The sequence below is a fragment of the Aulostomus chinensis genome, chromosome 3 (assembly GCF_037954235.1).
Source record: "Aulostomus chinensis isolate RoL2024-O1b breed Wild chromosome 3, RoL_Achi_v1.0, whole genome shotgun sequence".
Classification (NCBI taxonomy): Eukaryota; Metazoa; Chordata; class Actinopteri; order Syngnathiformes; family Aulostomidae; genus Aulostomus; species Aulostomus chinensis.
The window spans coordinates 26,508,297-26,532,546 of NC_141322.1; the positions used below are offsets into that span (position 1 = coordinate 26,508,297).

The 24,250-nt window shown below is 42.0% G+C and overlaps 1 protein-coding gene and 1 long non-coding RNA gene across 2 annotated transcripts in view; one reads left to right on the forward strand and one right to left on the reverse strand.

Moving 5' to 3' along the window:
• grm4 (glutamate receptor, metabotropic 4) overlaps positions 1 to 24,250 on the reverse strand; it is a 174,639-nt gene that overhangs the window by 79,554 nt on the left and 70,835 nt on the right. The gene's annotated exons all lie outside the window — the stretch shown is intronic.
• LOC147268435 (uncharacterized) overlaps positions 339 to 24,250 on the forward strand; it is a 29,218-nt gene continuing 5,306 nt past the window's right edge. Inside the window, exons 1-2 of the long non-coding RNA XR_015112149.1 lie at positions 339 to 361; positions 491 to 600. This is a non-coding gene — a long non-coding RNA (uncharacterized LOC147268435). The remainder of the gene's footprint in view (positions 362 to 490; positions 601 to 24,250) is intronic.

Here is a 24,250-nt window from a genome sequence, read left to right on the forward strand (position 1 = left end):
CGTTTATCAAAATTTAGTTTGTGTTTATCTGTCTCATTTTTCTGGTCAGAGTACTTTTACATCACACAAAACAATAACAACTCAGAGATTTATATCTCAGGTAAAGAAATGTGGTATTCAGGTATTTGATAGTTTTGAAGTAATTTCATCGGTGCCATGAAAGCAAATGAATTCACCCTGTTTAGCATCTTACAGTTTCTACTCTACAGATGCTAGATTGTGGCTTCTTACTCAGATATAAAAAGACTGATTTTACTCTTTCTACTGCTGTAGTAGCTGTTGTGATATAACACTTTGGAGAGGGAGTACATCATCTGGCCTCTGTTGCTCCCACTGCTGCAAAGATTATTGGAAAATAAAGGTAATAGACAAAGAAATAGGTCAACTAAAGCTCTGTCTGTTTTACCGCAGGTTGTTTCTCAAGTATTTTCAGGAATTGCAACAGTGAACTCTTCATGTAAATATAACAATTCATCCCTTTGGCGTGCAGTGATTCACCAAGCAGAAGGCAGAGGTGTTTCCTGGTAATGATACACAGTGTGCTTCTCTGATGAGGATCTGCTGTCATGTTCCTGAGTCTCTAAACAAAACAGAGAGAAGGTGCACACACACACACACACACACACACGTATTGAATAGATACAGTATGTGTGTGTACATATATATATATGTATATATATATATATATATATATATATGTATATTTATAGTGTAGAGGTGTAGCATGCAGAGATGTATTATCAAATCATCGTTATAATAATGTTCTATTAAATCATCAAAATTTGGTGTTCATACCCATACATGATATATAATGTATGAGTGAGTCTTCATAAATAAGTCGTTAAAGCTATTTAACTCTAGCTCTGTTCCAGTTACTACTAATATATCTATATGTTGTACTATAACTATGGATATATCTTCAAAATTCTCCCTTTCAGATGTGGTAAACAGTTAAAGTCAGTGCTGTGCACGTTGACAGCTCGACCATTCACGCGTGATGTTGGGAGGTGGGCGGGGTCTGGGATGGGGCCTCCCTCCCCTTCTATTGCTGGTTCGATCCAGCTGTAATGTAAAATCAGGATAGGGAACAGCAGCATGCATAGATGAGGCTGAGAAAGCTTTAAGAGTTATTTTCAGTCCACGTAAAGGAGAAACTCTTCAACTGACACGTTCTTTGATCAGTGTTGAAAGTATAAGGTTACACAATGACAGATTATTGTTGCAGCTTCCCAAACTGTTCTTAAGGGCAAAGCAAAAGAAGATGTGCCCCTCAAACTGGTGATCACGATCACATTTCAGAGGAAGTAAATACTGGATAGTGAACTAAACCTGCATTTCAGCCTGATTACTGAGCTGGAAATTGAAAAGTGCACTAGTCGCATGAAACAAACAAACTTTTTTTTTTTTTTCTCGTTCTTGCCTGGTACACAGGGCTTGTTTGTGATATTTTCAGTCTCATCCACTGCGGCTTCATCAATGCTCATCCAAGTACCCTGGCTGGGTTTGAAATGAATGCACGGAGACAGGTTAGAAGCCAGAGTCCCGGAGGTACTTCACATCAGTCCCTCGACCTTAAGATGATTCCCGTAGCAAGCCTCAACAGGGGGAATCATCAAATAATCATACAGAAGACATAATAATGGAATGAAAGAATGAACTGTGGAATCCAACTTTAAAATCTTGATACGGTAGAGATTTAGGTTATGTAGAAAAAAAATGTTGCTAAATATAAGAATGGCAAGTTAAGAAATGCAGCGTATTTTCACAGCTCATTAGCAAGTAATTGTAAAAGGTCTCAGAATGAGCATCAGAAACAGACCCGAGGAAACACTGGAAATCCTTCAGTTTTTATCAGCGGCCACACACAACTTGTGTTTTCCTGCCGCTGATAATCCTCTTCTAATCAATACAGTTTGCCATATGTAATACTTTAGACTGGCTCTGCCCCCCCCCCCCCCCCCCGGTCTGTCCTCTCCCATCCCACATACAAACACAATGAATTTATCAATTCATAAATTATACAGACTAATGGATGGAGGAAAGAATATAAGTCCTGCAAAAAAAAAAAATCTTCATAGGTTTAAGTGCACTGAATGATCAAGTTTTGTTGTTGTTTTTTTTCCTATATTGTACTAACAGGAAATAGCAAGGTTTGCCTGCTAAATGTAGGATAACTTGTGCCGCTGTGCAGCACGACGGCATGGGTTCAAATACGGAGCAGCTTGATGTTTACCATACATCTGCAATCAGAAAATGTTCATTATTTAGAGGAGCAGACATAAATAACAGCAAAGTGTGAACAAGAACCTTCTCCTGCTGGCACATGATTCTCTCAGCTATGACAGCCGACGTGCTCACAAGGACTCAGCTGGAGTGCAAAGTTGTTTAATTGGGATTTTAACAGGTACATTTTAAAGCCCAAAATAGCATTTTCCTCTGACGATCCTTCTGTTCGCCGTCAAGGTGACGATCCACTGTACTCAGAAAGATGGCGAGTGCAACATCTCCGTCGCCGTCATCTCACTTATTACTTTATGTTGCTAGCATTTAGCACCTGAATTTGGGAATACAGAGGGGAAAACACTTGTTTCACTAATTTTAGAAAAGCGGATATACCTATGATAGAACCTAAGACTAATGCATTTCAGTCTGGCTCACGTTCCTCTGCCATATGTCTGCTTGGCTGTAAAACAGCACCTGCCTCTTTGTATTTTTCAGTATCACCTCAGAATGCTTTTCAGTCATGAGACTTAAATAAGCTCTTAACACAAATAACTCATAACAATATGAATCCATGAGGAGCTGCATATTTACTCGTGCATCGCTCCCATCTGGACTATCTAGATGATGTGGGTCCCAGATTGGCATCTCACAGTGAAATGCCTCATTTCTAATTCTAATTTTGCCCTATTGATATCAAGACATTTTAATGGTAACATTTGCAAATGTCCTAAGATCACCTTGGGTCCTGATGCCTCTCTTTAAAATTAGAATTTGACTGGCCTGACGTTGCAGGCCTTTGTTTTACAGCGTTCCTGCATGGTGCCACATTTATCAGGAAAGATGTTTGCTTTGTTGAGCATCCACTTGATAAGAAGAGCAACTTAATGATGAGAATGTTGGGACCAAAGGTGTAGGTGCAATATTTTTCCGTGCAAATTAAGCTGACATGCATAATAGCAGTATATATTTGCATCTGTAATTCAGTCACCCGACAGATGATTTCCCCCTGCCTCCGTCATGTTGAATACAGAGGATCTAGTTATCATTAAAACCCGAAAAAGGTTATGTTACTGCAGAAGAAGGCTGACTTTGAACATAGCATGAGCCCGGTTTCTCAGCACATGTGACCTGGAGTATATCTACTGTAGTTGAAACAGTTCAGGCTGCATCTTCAAGCAAAACAGTGCTTTAAAATTACTCACAAATGACCCCCCCAAAAAGCTTAAATATGGAGTTAATGATTTACAAAGTAATTACTTATTACCAATTCTTGGCAAATTACTTATTGCAAAGAGCAGTCATTTTACAGACATCACCTTGGTCCCTTGGAAAGAGGAATTTTTCATATTTTTGTTTTAAAGTTCAATCGATTGAAGGCTTGTGCCCACACAAGGGTTGTGTTGTCCTCTGCCAACTAAGACTCTTCTTCGTGTGGTCGACTCAAAGACATACAGCTGAGATGAGTCGCTGGCACATGTCTGAGGATAGCAGGGCAAGTCAGTGGTGGTGAAAGAAGTGTCCCTGTATGATGGTCCAAGTGACTCCAACCTCTACTTCAAAGGATGTAAAATAGGACAGAAAATACTGTACTTAAGAGTCTAATGTTTGGGTCCAAAGGGTATTTGACTTGCATGACACTTAAAAACCATCATCACACATCCAGACGGAACACCGTGCCCGCCGACTGCTCTAACTCTGACTCGCAACCACTTAACTACAGAGCAAATTAACATTTTACTGACTGCATTTTACTAACTGCCTTGACGTCCCCTCCTCTGCCACTGTGGTGAAGTCATATCGTAGCTTTCATGACAGTAACTTCAGGGACCCTTGGAAGCTAAGCGAGTTAGCTAATGAGCAGTTGTGTAGGAAACGGCAGATCACCTGCCGGTATACCAGGCTGCTAGTTACCAACTCAATGACCCAAAGTAACGTTGATCAACATACCAAAAGACCTGAGACCAACAGCATTGTTAGAGTTACGTAGCGCACGCTCACATTTTACACCTGAATATGATTTTACACCCCGTAGACTCAAGCTCCAGTTATTTATGTGGGCATCAGTTTTAGCCCGGCAATTTTCCTCCACCCCGGGTTCACTTATTGCAGCCTCCATTGCTATGTAAATCCAAGCTGTCAATGTGCCGGCTCGGTGTGTGGTGGGCGGAGGTGTCGATGACGCAAACTCGCAAATATTACGCTCGCCAGTTCTCCCGCATCAAACACCCCTGAGAAAGTCAACACCGACGCAGCTGGCAGCAAGAGTGGCGAAGTGCTGTTTTGAAACTTACGGACTGTCACAGGGCTAAATATTCTTCCGACGCATCGTCACTTCATCAAGACGAGCACCTGGGGAGCCGCTGAGATCAGGGACCTGCTAACCATCGCTCCTAAGAGGACTGTGGATAACAACCTCACGGGACTGTGAAGGATGGCTTATTGTATGAAAAGGTCATGGAGGAGCTTGGTGGACGTGGCTGTCGCTGGATGACGGGACGTCACCAGCAAGTTGAAAAACCTATGAAGACAGCAATAGCAGCAGAGGGAGGCTGGACTGCGAAGTTTGCCAGACTGTCACGGGGCTGAATACTCTTCTAACGTACCGGCTGTACGTCACTGTTCACGTGCTGCACGTCGCGTCACATGTTCATGCCCAAACAAAGAGTGCCATTACGCTTCCATTTCACACAGACAATTCCCGCATTCTGTGTCTGCGGTTTGACAGCCTTGTTCAAGGCAGACTTGTCCAAGCAGGAAAAACAGGTGGAAACAGCTATGAACGATGGCCCCATTCACTTAATTGGCCCAGTAAACCATAACACGACACCAGAGCTCAAGATCTGGTGCTTCTGATGGAATGCAGTTGTCATAAGTACTTTTGTTAATTTCCTTTTATTTCCTACTGATTGGACCATGGACGTATAATGAGAACTGGATACAGCGTCAACCATTTTGAAGAAGAAGAAGATGTCATTGTGGGCCTCATTGCATCACGTGGTGGACGCCATGTTTGTGATTATGTATTCGGGCCACTATGTTAAACCAGTTTCAACGGCTGGTGCTCTTCCTGTGTCCAGCTGTTGTTCCATATCCATGGGTCGAAGTCAGAATGTCTGGCATACAGTTTCATTTCTAATCGATCGTATGCAGGTACACCTGTGAGGACGTAAATGCATCCATCTTTTTTTCTTGTTTTTCTTAAATTTGTCACCATATTTCACTGGCATGAGGATGTTTCAACGTGACAGATACAAAATAGCAAAGCGATGTCTTTAGACGAATGCAAATGTAGGGGGAAAAAAAGTCCTAATCACATATTGAAACATCTGCCAGGCTCCATAGTGTACATAGTTCAATGGCTGCTTTGTCTCTTTCTGCTCTGTGTCGGAGAGCTACAGAACAGCAACAAAGCTCCCCACTCTCACACAGCAGGAGCTTTATGTGTTGGCTGCAGTACAGCAGAGGCCGCGTTAGATTGTGGGTCGGTGGGAAAGATGGCTGTGTGCTCGCTAAATTCAGTCGCATAACACCTGCAGTTTCCCTCTCCAACTTCATACAGATTGAATTTAGTGAAATTACAACATCTATCGCAGGCTGTTTCATTATTGTTATTTCATGATCATACCTTCCTGGTTAGTATTATGGGTAAATTCAAGAACATGTTAAAATAATACAAACACAAAATGTATCAGAAGTATTGGAAACAACAATGGCAGCCCCTTGAAGCCATCTAGCAGCTTCCTACACTGTGTGCTTCTAATTTCTGCCACTTTTCCATTCGAGCTATTTTAAGTTTGCACAATGGCAGATTTAAGCTCTCCCTAAAGAGTTTCAGTGCAGTTTTGGTCAGGACCTAATGGTGGTTGTTCAATACCATCAATCTTTTTCTTCTCAGCCTTTCTTTTTGTGCTCCCTGTCCTGCTGAAAGAGCTCAAACTGAGTTTTTCTGAAACTGGTTAACACTCAAAGATGCCTTGATAATCCTCCCATTTCATCATTCCTTTAACACATTCAGTGCATCAAGTACCAGAGGCAGACAAACAGCCCCGCAGCATGAGAGAGCCTCCACTATGTTTTACTCTAGATGCGAATTCTTTTCCTTATGGGCTTTATTTCATCACCCATAAACAAAGCCGTGCTCTGCATTCCCAAAGAGCTCCACTTTGGTTTTATCTGTCCATGACATTATCCCAGAAGGCTGTGGCTTCTCTCTGAAAGTGTGAAACATTATGACCGGCGTCATTAATTTCAGACCTGGACCCAAGCCTTTGTTGTTGCTGAGTTAAAAACAACAACAACAACAAAAAAACATATCGGCTCCTCTGCTGTGCAGCCCACAGGGAAGAAACACGATTGTGAGCACGACAGTCACCTAACATCCTTGTAGAGAGAAGCTCTGGCAGCATCCCTCTTGATTTTAAATATCACGGTCATGGTAATCCGTCAGTGTTAGATAGTAAATAAGTGGGTTGTCAGTCACAGCCGGGAACAGCTTCTCCTTCCCTATTGTTGTTGACAGCGTTGATAGCGTAAGTTCCTACTGATTTTCACAGGACAGTTGGTGACAAGTGAAATTGATGAGCTCTGTGTTGTTCAGAAAGTTACTGAAACTTCGCGGCAGCGTGAGCACAGCAGGAGAAACCTGACGGAGAGATTTTTATTTTTTTGCACCGAGGACACTGAGTGCTGTCCATGCTGATCATCATTTTACAAAACACACACTGCCAGTGCAACGACTCAGGCCCTTAGTCCTGTCATTTTGCCCTCGTCTTCTATAACAGCGGTCCTTCACCCTCTGTCACGATGCCATCTATGCTAATCTCTTCAGTAGCCGCCGTTGCTGTTTGTAGTCACACAAACTGTGCCCCTGTCTCCTCTGTGCTCGACCAAACAAGATTATTGTCTGGACAAAATCTCACATCATCTCATGGAAGTTGAAAGTGTTTAGTTTTGGGGGTTTTTTTTGACAGTGGCATTTGTGGCTTCCTCAGACAGCTCTCTGGTCTTCAACATTGTGAAAGAAAAACCTTTTTGTGCAGTAAAACCAGTATCCTCTGGTCAAGTGTGAATAATCTGTCATGTAATCTTTTTTTGTTGTTTTGAAAACTCATCTTAATTCATCAAAAAGCTGCCAATACTTGTGTCCAGCATATACTGTATGCCTGACATTTGTGGAAACTTCACTCAATATTTTGTCAACAAAACTCGTTCATGCGCATTTATTTCTGAAGAATTCTAGACTTAAAATTCATGGTTGCCTATTATTCTAGGCGAGGCTACAGCTGCTAAGTTCAATTTAGAGACCCTGAGAAGAAATTTCTAGTCTGGATGGCAGATGCAAATATAGAGAGAAGTTGTTTAAATTTTGCAGTGAAGGATGTGGTTGAACTCTTTGAGTTAAATGCACCACTTCAGTATCCAGGCTTTCTCCTTAATTGCTATCAGCTGCTGTTGACACTGAGGGGAGATTAAAGTTTCACTTTGTTACTGTCAGGGTAAGTGGAGCAGCAAATAGCTGAGCCTCCTGAATAGAAAACCAATTCCTGCATAATGATATAACAAAACAGATTCCTACTGCTATGGGAATGAACAACAACGTAGCAATGAAACACAATGGGGACATTAAGCTATGAGTCACACTGATGCGTTATTATATGAAGTGTCTGTATAGTAGAGGGAATTAATTCATTATCTCCATTATTTTAAGACATTCACAAAGGCAGTACCTCATTTATCCTTCTGCTGTACTTGTTTGTCTAACTTCAGGGTGCCATCGTTGTAATGAGTTTAGGTCAACAGATAATTGAGTTTTAAGTCTGTGTGGCCGTATCGTTCATTGTAAAATGGTCGGCCCCAAAAGGCAGGAGATAAAAATTTCGGAGCATGCTTTAAACCTTTCCATAATATTTCCATCTCTCAGATCTGACCTTTAATATTTTGACATTCAGTTGAATTGAGACAAGAAGGCCAATAATATTGAACTCATTCTGCTCTGTCTCCCACCGTGAGTGACATCACCATGCCTCAGTCATGATCACCTTTGAGAACCACAGTATTTGAAGTGAGATGAACCTTCAAAGATGAGGAGGGATGAGGTAGTTGCAGATCAGAATTGTTTGCTCTTAGTCTTAAGAAGCTATTCGGCCCAGCTGCCTTTTGGCTGTTTGGTTCTGGACCCGAACCCTGAACCCTTTCTCTGCAGGTGATGGCCCACTGCTATTAAAGTGAAAAATCCAAGGAGCTTGTAGGCTTTGGAATCAGAAAAATCCAAATCTAGAAAGCCTTGTATACATCTAGAAAACAGACTTGCTATCACACACACACACACACACACACACACTCTCTCTCTCTCTCTCTCTCTGGTCAGGTGAAGGAGTTCAAGTATCTGAGGAGTCGTGATCGTGAGTCATGTTTAGAGCAACAGGTGGATCAGTGCATGGATCTGCTGTGCTGAAGAATCAGTCAGTTCATATTCCAGCTCTGGTCTCAGGCTTTGTGTGGCCACTGAGAGAATGAGACGAAGGATCCAAACCGGACTGAGTTTGCTAAGGTTCGTCAGACATCCCTAGAGAGCTCGGACAAGAACTGTAGCTCATTCATGGTGAGTCGGTCTGTGTGGTTTAGGCATCTGTTAAGGGCGACACTCTGCTGAGGGATTCCAGGCACAAAGATCAGACCATATGTTTCATGTGACCTAGGAATACCTTGGAGGGGACTGGGGAACGTCTGTGTTGTTGTCTTGTGCCACTGTGTCCCAGATAGGAGTCACAACACTGATGGATGGATGGAGAGTTGAGACATGACATGAGCAAGTCTTTGAGTCTGACCTGAGAAAAATGACACATCTCTCACTCATCCATAATCCGTTTTTGAGAAAAGTTAGTGAAGGCATTTCTGCTTTGTGCTGCAAGAAAAACTGAACTTGATGAACTTTTAAAAGTTATTTAAACCTGTGGCAGAACCCAAAACCCATCAATATGCTTTCCAATTTTTCCAACAAATGAAAAAGTCAATTAACCCAAACAATGATGGATGAATCAAGTTGTCACTGTGCACAAACATTTAGATGGTTTATTGTTTCAGTCTGTGAGTGACTTTTGCGTTTAATAGAAGTCGGTGAATATCAGCGCCGCAGCCAGCATCGCAACAGCTTAAAAATGGGTCCTGTATATCATCCATCCCTTATTGTCATATGCATTTACATCTCCTCAAACATTCAATTTTTTAAATGAATGTTTCATTGCAATCCAATGCTTTCCCGAGGTGCAAAGATTATAGATTAAGCTACAGTGTTTGTACAGTCAGCAGGATATTCAATTTAAGTTCATTTGCATGTCTCTACTGCTTTATGACGAAAGAGAAACATCAGACTAAAAAGCCTTTGAATGCAAACAATGAAATAGTTTGTGTTCAGGCTCCATTGTGACTATCGGCTATTCACTCTTTTTAAATGCAAACTTTGTATCCCTCAAGCGTACGTGTAGAACCTCAGTCTGTACGTGCAATAAGGGTAGAACACATTTCTGACTTTTGATAAGTGCCCAAAGTTTTATCCTGAGAGGAGGTCAGTATAAGCAGATGAATTTATGCAGCTCAGGATCCCTAATAATTCTCCTGTAATAGCAGCTGATACTGCACCTCACGATTTATGTTCAGGAGTGCAGCAACTATATGTGGCATGTGGGTGGGTAGCATGTTTCAAAGTGCTGCGGTAGAACAGGGTTCACCTGGGTGTCACAGACCTGCTCTTCAGTTCTCATCGAAACCGCACGCTTTCTTTGTGTTGGAGGTTTTCTTCTGTTTCTATATTAACTCTGGTAATAGAGATGGCAAAAGCACATTACAAATAAAGCAAACTTTGAAGCTGTAGATGGCAAAAACTTGATAATTCCTCATGATTATCACAAAGATAGATTTCCCGATGACATCATTTGTAATGTCGTTATCTAGGCAGGAGCTTTTGTTGCTGATTTTTATGCCAGTAGACCATCAGTAAAGAGTAATGAATAAGTCCAGTAACAGCACTTGCATTTGAGTACTGTTTTATTTTGGAGTAGGAAAACTGCACACAATTGCAGTGTCCAGTGTTCGGTGGGCTGAGGATCGCATCGCTGCTTTTTGCGGACGATGTGATCCTGCTGGCTTCATCGGTCTGTGACCTTCAGCTCTCACTGGATCAGTTGCAGTCGAGTGTGAAGCAGCTGGGATGAGGATCAGCACCTCTTAATCTGAGGCCGTGGTTCTCAGCAGGTAGGGAATAAGTCCGTACCCCAAGTGAAAGAGTTTAAGTATCTCAGGGATCTCGAGTGGTGGAACTATGGCGTGTGAGATGGGCCGAAGAATCGGGGCAGTGGGATTGGCCGTGCGTCTGCTGCATCTCACTGTTATGACGAAAACAGAGCTCTCAATCTATCGCTCAGACTTCATCCCCACTCTCACACCTGGTCAGGATGCCACCTGGATACCTTCCTGGGGGGGGGGTTCCAGGTCCAAGCACCTGGTCCTAGGTCTGCTTCGCCAGCTCCTCCCAGCTGGAGGGACTATCTCTCCTCACTGGCCTGGTGACGTCTCAGGATCCCCCAGTCAGAGCTGGTCAATGTGGTCAGGTAAAGGGAAGTTTGGGGAAGGGAACCCTGCTGGATTTGCTACCTCCGCGACCCAATTTCAGATAAGTGGGTGAAAATGGATGGATGGACAGATGGATGGACGGACGGACAGATGGATGGATGGAATTGCAGAATGTGCCTGTCTCTCTCAGTTCATCAAGTCCCAGTGGATGTTTGTAACTTTGTTTAAAGGAATTTCCTCAAGTTCATCCTGAGATATCATGTTCCTGTTTGGTGACAAGTGACCTTTGACCTCCAGAATCTTTTCAGCTCATGCTCAGGTCAAGTAATTCAGAAATACTGCATTACAAGAATGGGACTTATGTACTAAAACAGAGACTAAAAGCTAAATTAATTTAAAGAATACTCAGATTTCATGTTTGAGTAACTCATCAGATTCACACCAAAAAAAATCTTTTTTTTTTCCAATTGATTTTTCTAATTTTTCAAACAATCTTAAAAAAACCTGACTTACTTTGCTTGCTATTACGCAGGGTTTCACCTTTAATAAGTACTTCATTTGCTTTCCAAAACGCTCACACTCGCAATGCAAAGTAAGGCGGTCCCCCGGGTCCTGTTGGATAGACAAGGTGTTCCAAGGTTCTTTGAAGAACTTCTCACCTGTGCTAAACATAGCACCCCCATCTGTTTAAGACCTCATGCCAGTGTGTGAGAAATCGACTTCCTGCTATCTGGGTCTCTATCTCTGTTCTCTTCTCTCGAAGACAGAACCTCTGGTGACCTCTTATTCAAGCTGCTATAGTTTCCTGGAAACCAGCCTCATCCACCTATAAGCGACCTGGCTGCTGTATTAGTGAACCAAAAACAACTCGATATTCCTCACATGGTGCAGATGAAATCCTTTTTCTTTTCTTTTTTCCCCCCTCAAAAAAAAAAAATCTCCTGCATCATCTCTATCTGGAATCAGTAATGTGAGCATAAAGGAAGAATGAGAGAGAGTCTAGCCTTCAGTGAGAGTCGATGGCTTCTGGAAGAGTGAAAGACAAAGTGACAAAAAAAATGAAAGAGAGAAAAGGAAATGAGATGAGAAGACTTGTGGAGACAGCAGGTGAAGAGGAAAAGGGACAAGAGATGAAAATGGGTTGAGAATAAAAGAATGGAGAACAGAAGGAAATGAGAGCAGAGGTGCCAGGAGCAGTTGGAAGAGAATAAAATATTATGCATTTAATATATTTTTCGTACCTTAAATTTATGGTCAGCATGTAATTGTAAAATAGTTTTTGGTTTGTATCAAGTTATTTCCTTCTTACAGTTGGGGACCTCGAGGTATAAGTGAGACGTGGAACAGTAAGATAGCGTCATGGTGCTCTGTAAAGCAGGGGTCTCAGATGGTGGGCTTCCCCATGGACCAAAGGAATAAGGTCCCCCCCCCCAACCCCCTCATTTGTAATGTTCGAAATGTTCTGTTCACAAATGTGGGTCCTCCCCCAGACCCACAGTGTTGTCTGCTCAAGCAGGTTATTGCGACCCACGCTCACGTTTGGAAATCTCATGACCTCTGACCTCTGGCAGCTGTGTAAGTAATGACAGTCAGTGTGTCACTTCACACTGAAGACGTTGAAGGTAGAAACTGGATGTCGGTTCTGCGTCATGTTTCTGGCAATTTAACTAGACGCCGTGGTATTTTCAGCTGTGTTTCACTGCACTGTACTTTAATCTCAACCACGATCATTTCCTCGCCCTAACCAAGCAGTTTTTGTGCCTAACCCTAACCGGCCTGTAACCACAGCAGTGTCTACACAATCGTGAAATATTGCATTGTCCGCCACAAACAAAAGGGATTTCTTGTTTTTTTGCTCCTGGATGTCAATGCAGGCGTTCCACGGTCTGATGACCAGATCAGCCCTGCCATGGTTTTGCTCTCATCATCACTCAGTGAGACACTGACGTGGAACCAAGGTGCCAAAAAACCCTGACTGCTATCGTGTGTCATCACCATGCATCTTGCAGTTCATTCATGGGATCGCAGTGAAAGGCTCTGCCAATAGGGGGCGCAAACTCAGGTAACGAAGGTAAGAACAAACCAGCTGTCAGGGTGGCATTGATTTGGGGGACTTGCTGGAAATTCCTTGTTTGTGAATGGACTGCATTTAAATAGCGTTTTTTTTTATCAAAGAGTTGCTGCTTTGCAGTGAATAAATGTTGGTTCTGTAAAATGCAAAGTAAAACCTCAAGTAACATCTGAGCCTCTGTTACTTAATAATAATTTTCTTTTAGTTGACAAGCAAAGAGGAAATATTGTTTCTTGTGTCTTTTTTTTTTTTTTTTTTTTGCCTGTTGACGGGATTATTCAAAAACTATGAGGCTGAATTTGATCCAACTTGGAGGAGGTGTGTTGCATGGGCTTGAAAGAACCTGCTAAATTTTGAGGCAAATCTATTTAACATAGCAAAGAATTGCATTATTTTTATTTATTTTTTCCAAATTGGGTTTGGCGTAGTTCACCTTGGTGGAGGTATCCGCTCTCTAAATGCCCTCTTGGTTAATTTGATTTCATTGCGCATACAGCTGCTGTAAATGGGAAAACAGATATCCTGAGGGAGCGTGCTCCCAGACTCCCTTGGGTTTGACCTCTTGAACTGTTAACAAAGTCTGACTCCACCCATCACAACCTGGCCATAGAGGGTGTTACTCCAGCACCGTGAGTCCTGGTCCAGGCCCACAGATCCGTCACCAAAAGTAAGCTCACACCATCCATCACAGCCTGATATAGCTCTGCCTCCCACTGCTCCAGAGGAAGTGTGTCATCCAAACCTCTGAGGGATTTATGGAGTGTCGTCTACGCTGCATTACACACACCTACACAATAAGAGAGCAAGGAAAAAGGCAAAGAGGATTAAGGCCAACTGGCACGACCACCTGTTTGACCAGTTTGGTTGACTTAAATTGCCTGCCATCGCAGATGTCTCCTCACGTGGGCATGAGATTACCGTCATCAAGTATTTACATTTTACTTACCGGTCACAGATTGACAGACGTTAGTGGGGATGACGAATTTCAGTATTTGAAACTCATGAAATCATTTTCAGCCCTGACGCTTCATTCCCTGGTTCTCGATTTTCGGTCTCACAGAACTGATTCAAAAGATGATCTCAAAAAAGGAGATGTGAACAGCATGCAAGGTGTTCGGTACCAATACAAATTTTTGAAGTACCAGTATTCACAGAGTTATGCATTTACTTGGATTGATTTTTTTTTTTTTTTTTTTTACTCAAGCCAGCCTCTCTTCAATCAGCATTTCTACCACAGGTAGAAATTCTTTATAACTTCATACAATTTAAGTGAAACTTCCAGAAACTACAGCCTCTGATTTTTAGTTTACAGTTGCATCATCACCCTTTGAGTCAGGATACCATGAGCAAAGACTGAGCATTCATTTAAACTGCGTTGACTTACAATTATTTACAAGGACACTGCCTCCCACTAACAACCTCACTATGCACTACGCTGCATTAAAATTACCATGGTGTGACACCGCAGATGACAGCGATGAAACTAAATGCCGATTAGTAAGTGTCTAAAATCTCAATTTGCTGCTCACAGAGTAAACTAATGACTCTATTATTTAGGGGCTAGTGGATAAAGCGAATGAGGGAGAGGTTTCTGATGCAGCTCAGGGCATTAACAGAAAAAAATACAGGTGGAACTAATAGCACTTACAATGCTCAGGTCCATTTATGTGTCGGAGGAAGACCTCCCACTGAGCCGGTGTGCACTGTAGCAGAGCTGACCGCAGATGTCACACACCCGAGACCGACGCATTTACAATCACTACATGATGAAGGAAAGTGACACATCATGGCAGAATGTCACAGGTGACAGATTATTACCTCTGCCAAAGAGGCCTCCACCGTGTTTTTCTGTCTGCAGGATTACACAAAAACTATGGGGCCGATTTTCACCTAAGTCGGTGCAGGGCTTTGGTGTGGGCCAAGGATGAGCCCGTTGCATTTTGGGGCAGATTAGTCATTAGCATCACCTGGTTACTCTCGGGACTTTTCAGTAAATTGTGCTACTCTGGCAAGGAGTCCAGTTTCACCATACCAGAAACTGTAGGAACTGGACTCTGCCTGATCAGAACTTTTTCAGACTTCACAAGTTTGATGAGAGTCCCTTCGTGCCACATCGTGGTTACAGGAAGTGGCCAGATAAAACATCAGTGGTTTTACATCAGAATTACACTTTTGTCTTTACACGACAGCAACGTCATATAGTGCTACCGAGAGGACATATCAAGTGAAATATTCCCCACAGTGCACACATTAGTCTAATACTTCCCAAATATAACCCAGATATTATCGTGTTTCGTCACCCTATCACTCCACAGAACAGACACGACAACGTGGGGAGCAGGAACCCACTCAGCACTGCTTGCAGCTTTGATGAGGGCCGGATCCAGGCCTCCAGGTCCGGAGTGGAGTCAGGAGGGCTCTGTAGCTGTTTGTGTCTGTAGCTGCTGCCACAACAGCTCACTGTTTATCTCCAGGCTGTAACTTAAGAACTGTTGCCTTGAATCCTGTGACAAGTATTTACTGTGTTCCAGGCTCAGCCATCGTCTTTGGTTCCTGTGGCATCCCCACTTTACTATTGATTTTTATTACTCCATGGATTTGCTAAATATTTTAGCTGATTGCTCAACAAGATGGGCGGGCAAATCTAAAACTTGTAGATACTCTGTTTTTACCAGGTGCAACTGCTGTATCAGCTGCCACTCACTTTTAATGTTCACAGTGTAACTCAAGAGCAGCGTAACAGATTGTTAGCCTGATATATTTTCCAATACCTCTTATATTTATTGAATATTTTGCCTCACCTAAGAAGTGTGGCAGCCATATTGTATTTGTGCAACATCTTTAATATCTCTAATATGCTTTAATACATTTTTTTGCTGTGATATATGTCCTTTTCTCGTCTCAGTGGCCAGCGTGGATGGCTGGTTGAGTAACGGTGCGAGGATGATCATGCTGTAGTTGACAGATACTCCTGGCAGCTGTGGGTAACTGACCGTGTAATTGAAGAAGATTTACAGGCCTTGACTAGAGTGGAGTCCAGCTGGTTGAGGTACTGTTGCTAAACTTGTTAGCCGATCATTAGCACGACATTAGCATAAATTGCTAACGTCTTGCTTCTTACTCTTTGCTATATTTCCTGTTTATGAGGGAATTTATACAAATGTGTAGTCAACAGCTGACAGAGGCAATGCACCAGTGCCCGAGGTGACAGATAGTGTTTTCTTGTTTTCTTGCGTTAGGCGTGGACGCTCCAACTTTCTGGTAAAATGCTGTCCCCTATTGGCTTGTAGTGTGAAATTTGAAGCTACAACCTGTAGTCCTTGAAAATGATACAGATTGATCTAAAGCTGTGGCTGATGATAACATAAACACTATCCATACATAGTGAATAAAAAATGTAAACTGGACAATAGATAGATAAAAATAAATAATACAAAAATCAAAGGAATTATTAAACTGAGAGGTTTTTAGCATCTTCATAGCTTTCACACAAGTAACCAGGCAAGTTGATTTTATTGACTGAAAAACCACATCCAGAAGAGCTTGAATTGCTTCCAGTTTTTCTTCCAACAATAATAACTAATCTGAGCAGTTACAGTAGGAAAAAAAAATTGACCCGAGCTCTGTCCCTGTGCAGTGTTGCACCACATGCGGCGCAATAGCAATTCCTAACTGTGCATGGCTGCCCATCTGTCACTAACACTGATGCGATCTATAAGACACCAACATTGCCCATTGGATGATGAAAAATAGCCGCTAAAGATGGCACCCTGCCTCCCAACACCGTAGGAGAGGCTCCCACATCCACTGAGACACGCAGCAGAGGCTCACAGCACGCCAAAAAAAGAAAGCATATGGTAGAACACATGCACGTCTTCTGCCAACACATCCAGCAGGTAGGTAATGAGTAAGAAGCTTGCAGGATAAAAGCACGAAACAAAACTTAAAGATGAACAGTGGAGGAACAACTTTATAAATAAATCCCAAATAATAGAACAAAATAAAGACAGAATTTTTTAGGACTCACCAGCTGCTCAACAAACAACAAAACGTTAAATAATGTAGCGTGATGACACTCCAAGCTTAAATAAAAGTGACTGATAGATCACAACAATTGGCAGAATGTATTCATCATGGTTATAAAATAAAAAGGAGAAAGTATCTTTCTCTGCCAGTTCTCACTCTGTGGTGTACTTAGAAATGCCCCAAGATAAAACCTCACAAACCAATTAAATGCCACGAAACAACACTGGTACAGAATGTCCTCATGAAGGTATTATCAATAACCAACATCAAAGTTATTGCACTTTTGGGGTTGGAGTTATGGGAAGAAGCTGCTTGTTTGCCTCCACAAGAAACATTCTTTGCCAACATTTCACTGACCCTTTACCTACACGCTTTATCAGCTGATACTCTGCTTAAACCTTTGCTTTTTAATCACCGTGCCTTTACACACATCTTCAGTAGCGAATGTAGAGCTTTAAACTGCTTTCACATGATGAGGAATTGGTTCCTCTCACGGCGAAATCAGGCGAGAACATGTGGCGCGGCAGCATAGCAGAAGCATACATCAACAAAAGCTGCACGAGGTTTCGTGGCGGCGAATACAGCTACATAACTGCAACCTTTAGCCCCAGAATAAGGCAGCTGTGGAACTCTATGGCTATTAATAACCCTGGTAGCCCCGTCTGACTGCTGACATTTCACCATTCTTCCTAGATTTCGTTATTCTTCTAAAGAAGTGCTGCAGAGTTTGGGAAACTTGCTTGTGTGGCTTCTGGCAACATTGCATGTAGCTGTTATCTCTTTGGTTGCGCTTTGAAAGGTCAGCGGCAATTTGTGTTGCACTCGGTGTTAATTTCAAGCCTGCGCGAAGACACACACCATTGTTGGGGGAACGGCTATCGACCCAGAGGGGAACGGCCAGCACAGAGCAGTTCTCCTGCTGGGCTTGACCAGGGGCCTTTATTTGTATCGGCTGTAGTGTCAAAACAGAAGAGACGGGGGTGACTTGTGGATCAGAGAGTTTATTTGCAAATAATCAAATATTCGATGGTTGTCTAATCATGAATATGCAATGGATGTTAATGCCAGGTTGACACTTTGCATTATCATCTTTGAACATGGTTACACAACGTGACAAACACAGGAAGTTTCCCGTTTTGCCACGATAAGAGGAGCCGTCTTCAGGACGTACTGGCATTCAAAGGAACTGACCTTCTTGTGAGGACACGTCTGTTTTAGAGACATCATAAAACACATGAAGCGAGGCATTTTAGATTATGTATATATTTCTCCTACAGTCAACCAGGTGCAGGTGAGCGAGAAAAAGCCCATCCTTTGTTATCGGCAGCAGATTAGCATCGAATCAATCAACTGCACCAGAACTGTTGTGGTGGGTAAAATTCCCTCATGACCCCATTTTTGTTATCGATCAGGTCTCTGCCTGCGCTGGATATACTGCAGATTACACAATTGTACACAATAGTGTGCGATATTGGCGGTGGCCTCGCAGAGACAAGGCCCTGCTTTGGCGGTGTGTTGAGTAAGGAGGGGCGGTGACAGGTGGGTCAGTCACCTTGATTTTCAGCTTAAACGAACCACATCATTATTGACTTTCTATTGCCTTCATCTGTCATTTCAACAGTGTGCTTCGAACATCATGTCATGAGGTGTTGAGAGGTCGGGGTCGCTTTTGCGTGGCCTTTTTCCAACTATTTCAACAACTCCTATGTTCATTTTGATTCACAAATATCCATCTACCAGCTGAATAAAACAGATGCATGACATTTTTGAATTATATTATTATTATTATCATTATACTGATACAACGTTTTCCTGAATAAACAAAATGTCAATCTTCCTCAACTTCTAACATAAAATGGGCAAAATAATGATAATAATAATAATAAAGCTGTACTCAATGTGTCTGTTACATACTCTTGTGAGTTGGCACATCCGCTGGCATATTCATACACAGTCAACAAACAGCATGTGTGCGGATCCAATTTAGAGATGTTCTTGCTTATCTGAAATAGGTGAGTGGAGATGAGGTTGACATGGAATATTTTGCAATTATGAATGCCTTCACAGCAACATCCGTCTCACTTTATTGTTGCTCAATAACCTATTATGGCCCTCTGCTTAAGTGGATATGCGCGATTGCTCATGAATCATTACTCTGTCCTTCTGGTTTGTGGAACTTTGTGGAAGTTCTCAAATTGTGTCTATAGTTCATGGCTGAGTTCAAGCTTGGGTAATTTCATTTTCCTCACAACTGCTTCTAACTTACAGTAACTACAACTTATAGGTAGAGGTACTGCTTAAAAAAAAAAACAGACACGCTGCAGTCGTAAAAATGTGATCGACACAAGTGGGGATTTTTCTGTGTCATCACCTTTCAGCTCTCTTCTTATTGGCTTCTTGATGAGCTCTCATGCCGCTGTGACAGCTTTAAGTTTTTTGCCATTGAGAGAAAAAAAAATCATATCATTTAAATCAACAGTGGAGTCACCCATGAAAGGTTGTTAAAGTGACGCCAGTGGTCCTACACGTCACAGGTTTTCTCCAGATATCTGTTTGTTTTGGTCTGCAAACAATAGCTTCACATGAAGCGAGGGTTCTTGTTGCCAGGATACTTCAGTCCCGATTTGCATTCTATCTTTCCAGCGTAAATAATTGCCTCTTTGTATCATTAATGCTCAAATGTTGTCTCAAGATATGTTTTTAATATTGCTAAGATATGCAAATGATCTAAGATAAATAACGCTCTCATAATTTCCGTTAGCTTCAATCCCATCTCGAGTAATTCGGAATGCCTAACGTTAATTTAAGTGATATTAATTTGCATCGCACCTCGATCAGTTACCAATCGGCACTGGAACAATTGTTCAGACAACACTTACTCTGACAAGAAACAGTCAAGCATAGACACAATGAGACACACAGACGCACACACACATAAACACATCCTCCACAGTTCGAGGACGCCGGCCTCCAAAAATACTGTCTTATTGTAAATTATTTTCCTAGAAGTAAATTATGTCTATATCTCAAATCTCTTCTACAATTATTTATGTCTAAATCAGCCATTTCCCCCCCTAATAAATTCCAATTAGCTGAACATTCATTCAAGGTTAAATTGCATTTATTTATTTTGATGTCTTCCTCAAATAAATCCTTTCCTCTTTAAAGACTGCTGGCTCCCTCCCTAATGACCCCTTTTTGAAAACAAACTGTATATTTAAATCAAGGTCTGCCCCCCAGATTAGCCTGTGCATGTTTAAATACTGGAAAAACATCAACATGTACAACACTATTAGGATAAATATATGGTGACAGTCAGTCCGGTAGGATAATTCACATTTTGATTTGAATAATAAATCAACACTTCACCCTGAGAAACACGTTCTGTTCATTTTAGAGTCGCTCCTCTGCTCCAGCAGGTTTGATCATCTTTGAATGATAATTCTCTGTGGCCTCGTGTTCCTGGACGTATTTAGTCTCTGTGCTGAAGGTGAGTGTGACTGGATGGATTAGACCGTCCCATGTTTAATCTCAGCCCAGCCTACTTTTGCCCTGACATCTTAGAATTGGACTCTTCTTTCTGTGGTTTCCGCTGTCAGATCTGGAATGATCCTCGCATTCTGTCCCCGAAATATTCATCTCTTGCTCCTTCTTCATTTTGTTTGTAATTGCTTCTTTGGCAGAATATTTCTGCATTTGCACTGTCATCGCTCTGTCTCCACTTTTAGTTACTGATCTGCAATTCCTGCTTCAGGCAGGCAAAGTTTTTATACTGGAATACTTCTTTGAAGAGAGGTGCCATGAAGATGTTAGGATTTCCCTTCTCTACATCTTGTGTCAGTCAAAGTAACTGCAGTGTGAACTTTTCAAAATTTTATTCTCCTCACCAAGTAACTTTGTATGTCTCCAGCGCATTTATCACATTGATAAATAGTCAAAAATCTGAAAAGGACTGACATGATATATAGGTGATAATCCTTCTGTTGGCACCAGAGCCATTGTTCTGAAGCCAGCGAGGTTCTCAGTGGACTGTGGACACTAAACATTGTCCAGCCAGGGAATTTCAAACCTTATGTTCACGGAAACACACTTGACCTGACTCTTGCAACGGAGCTCACCCGGGGAATGAAAATAAATCGCCTCAAATGACTCTCATAAGAACAGTCAGAGGGTCTGTTTGTCATGATTCAGAGTTTGTGACAAAAATCCAGTAGTGTGTTTGGAACAATGATCGTTTCTCTCTCTTTCTGGTCACCGAGATAAATCATAATTAGGTGTCAAATTATTTGCGTTAAACGCGAAAAACGGGGCAGACAATTTCTAATTTCAGAGAGGATAGCTGAAAGAAATGTCCTGCTTCGAATTCAGTAACACAAAAAGCGCAGAGAGCAAACTGCTAACTCCTCTGTCCATCACCAGCATTTCACTCGATGCATCAGAGATGAATTCATTCTGCAAAAACAAATGTGTACTGAATTAACCTTAAATTTAAGGATCATTTTTATGCAGGCGGGTGCAGGCAAAGCTTGACAAAGAAAAGAATGTTTTCATTTAAATTTTTCATGGGATGGTTAGCTGATAGCTGTTCATAGTGAAATACATTTGGTGTGCAATAACACAAGTATTCCCGTGATTTTCATTTGCGTGCAAGGTGCTGATGGCAGCAGGTCTGCTTTTAACAGTATCCAGTTTTGCAAACCCAAAGAAAAACGCAGCAAAAAGACTTGAAAACCTAGCCTAATGGACGGATACTTTAAGGATTCTGTTTCCATTCCTTTTATAGTTAAGCTTTAAAATCGGCTTCGTGACCTTCTTTTTCTCTTCATAATGATGATGAGAAGTCGAAGAGGGTAAAAATACTGTTGCTGATATTATTTTACCCAATAATATTCACAAATGTACGGAAAATAATGCCAAGAGCAAAAGAAAAACCTAAACATTCCTGCAAATATCACATACATTATATAATGCATGCAGCAGTAAAATTGCTATGCGTCAAACACAGAGCTGATCATCCTCGCGAAGACCCTCGATGACAGTTATTGCTGCCCCAATTATCTACACCACCTATCTGTCATCCGAGAGGAGAACCTGTCTGCAGACCGCAAGAACCACAAATCACCCGCTGCTGCTTCTTGTATTGTTTTGTTCAGCCTCCATAACCTAAAGATCAGGCTTCCCTGTCAGCCTGAAATAAAACCCTGCGGAGTCCTCTTTACTGACTCTGCCCCAATTGCATTCCTCTTGTTGTTTGATGAATAAATGACTCAATAATTAATGACCTCTGGCTTCCTCAATCATTAAAATGTGCCTACGAATGTCATGCTAAGGTTCATGTAGGTGATTTAGTAGCCTGGAATAAAGAGAAACCGCCAACTCGTGGAGGTGATTAGCATGTGGCGCTCAGTGCTACGGCTGACAAGTCGCAAAGAAAACTGGAAATCTTTGGGAAGCGAGATGGATGAAAATGTAAATGCAGTCACAGGGTTGTGCTTCATTTTATTGTCAGACGTGTTTAGGGAACAACCAAACACAGCGTATAGATTAGAACCTTGTGAAACTGGTACAAAGTAGCAAAGACCACCAAATATGTTCTTCCTTTCATTGTCTCCACACAAACGGCTGAGGAACGTCTGATTGGTCGGCTGCTGGTACGTCAGCGTGTTCGCACAGCACCGGAACGCCACGAAAAACCTCGACGCTTGTCACCGTGCAGCATGCAGGTGCACAGACGCACAGAAGAAAGTGGTTTAAAGGTTCAGGGTTTCCAGTTTAGGTGAGATTATTGACAGAAATTGAATAAAATATGTAGAACTATGTTTTAATTTGCCCACAAAAACTAAAATACTTACAGGGAGCCGGTTGGACCGTTCACAGAGTTGAAGCCAACTGCTGTCCCACACACAATTAAAAAAAAAAGTTAAAAGTAAATAAGCTTCAAGAAACTTCATTTATGGGGTAACTGAGAGGTTGCCCTACTCCTTGAATTTTAACTCATAAAATTTGTATTGAAATAAATGCCGTATATGTTTTGTTTAAAGGAATCGTACGGGTCCTCTTACAGGAAGTAACAAATACTTGTTTTTTTCAGTTGTTCTTTTAAGCCATAAAACTGCATCTACGAAATGTTTTTTTGACAGCATCGTCCAGAAATATGGTGGATACACACATCCAAAGATTCAAACCAGGTGCTGAAGCAAACCTTGTGTTATTATGACACCTCTGAACAAACGTAACTGTTAGAGTTATTACTATTATTTTTACCCCATTGTCTACTTTTAGCCATATCCCTTGTGTTTGGTTTAAATAGTCCGGCTCCATCCGTTACTCTTGAAGCTGTATGGCGAAGAGATACAACCGGCTCATTTTGAGAACAAAACGTGTTTTCTGCACATGAAAGGGAAAAATAATCAGCCAGAGCAGGAGACAAAGATTTCTTGAAGGATAATGTTGGAAAACCGTGTTAGGATTCTGTCTTTTTAAGTGCAATTATATATACATATATATATATATATATATATATATTTTTTTTTTTTTTTTTTTTTTTTAAAGGCAAATTACCCAACTTTCATTTTTTGTCTGACAGTAGAACACATGAAATAATTGACATATTTCTAGGTCCAGGAACCCTTGAGCAGCAGGTTCCTGTAGGTGCTGGGAGACTTTGGCAATTGGCATTTTGCCTGCAAAACCAGCCAACGGGCAACTTCCTAATTACCAGTTAGTTTCCCTAACAGAGCCGCCAGTACTGCAGCTCCGTGTATAACCTGCCTTGCTTTTAACATCCATCCATCCATTTTCTACCGCTTATCCTGTTAAGGGTCACAGGGGGGCTGGAGCCTATCCCTACTTTCCTGGGACAGCAGTTGGCTTCAACTCTGCCTTCAGCCGAGAGGCGGGGTTCACCCTGGACGGGTCACCAGTCCATCACGGGGACAACACATAGAGACAGACAACCCTTCACACTCACAACCAGTATCTAATTAACTTCGTCCCCTCTTAATGACTTTGGACTGTAGGAGGAAGCCAGAGTACCAGAGAGAACCCACACAGGAACAGGGAGAACATGAAGACTCCACACAGAAAGATCCCGTGCCTGAGCCGGGACTTGAACCCGGAACCTTCTTGCTGTGAGGTGACAGTGCTGACCGCTGCACCACCGTGCCGCCACAATCATTTGCAACAAAAATATTTCGGACTGGCAACCCATCCGGGGTGAACCCTGCCTCTCGCCCCGAAAGCTGCTGGGATAGGCTCCAGCACCCCCCCCCCCCCCCGAACAGGATAAGCAGTAGAAAATGAATGGATGGATGGATGGATGGATGGATGGATGGATATGTGATATTTCTTCCAACTGATTCT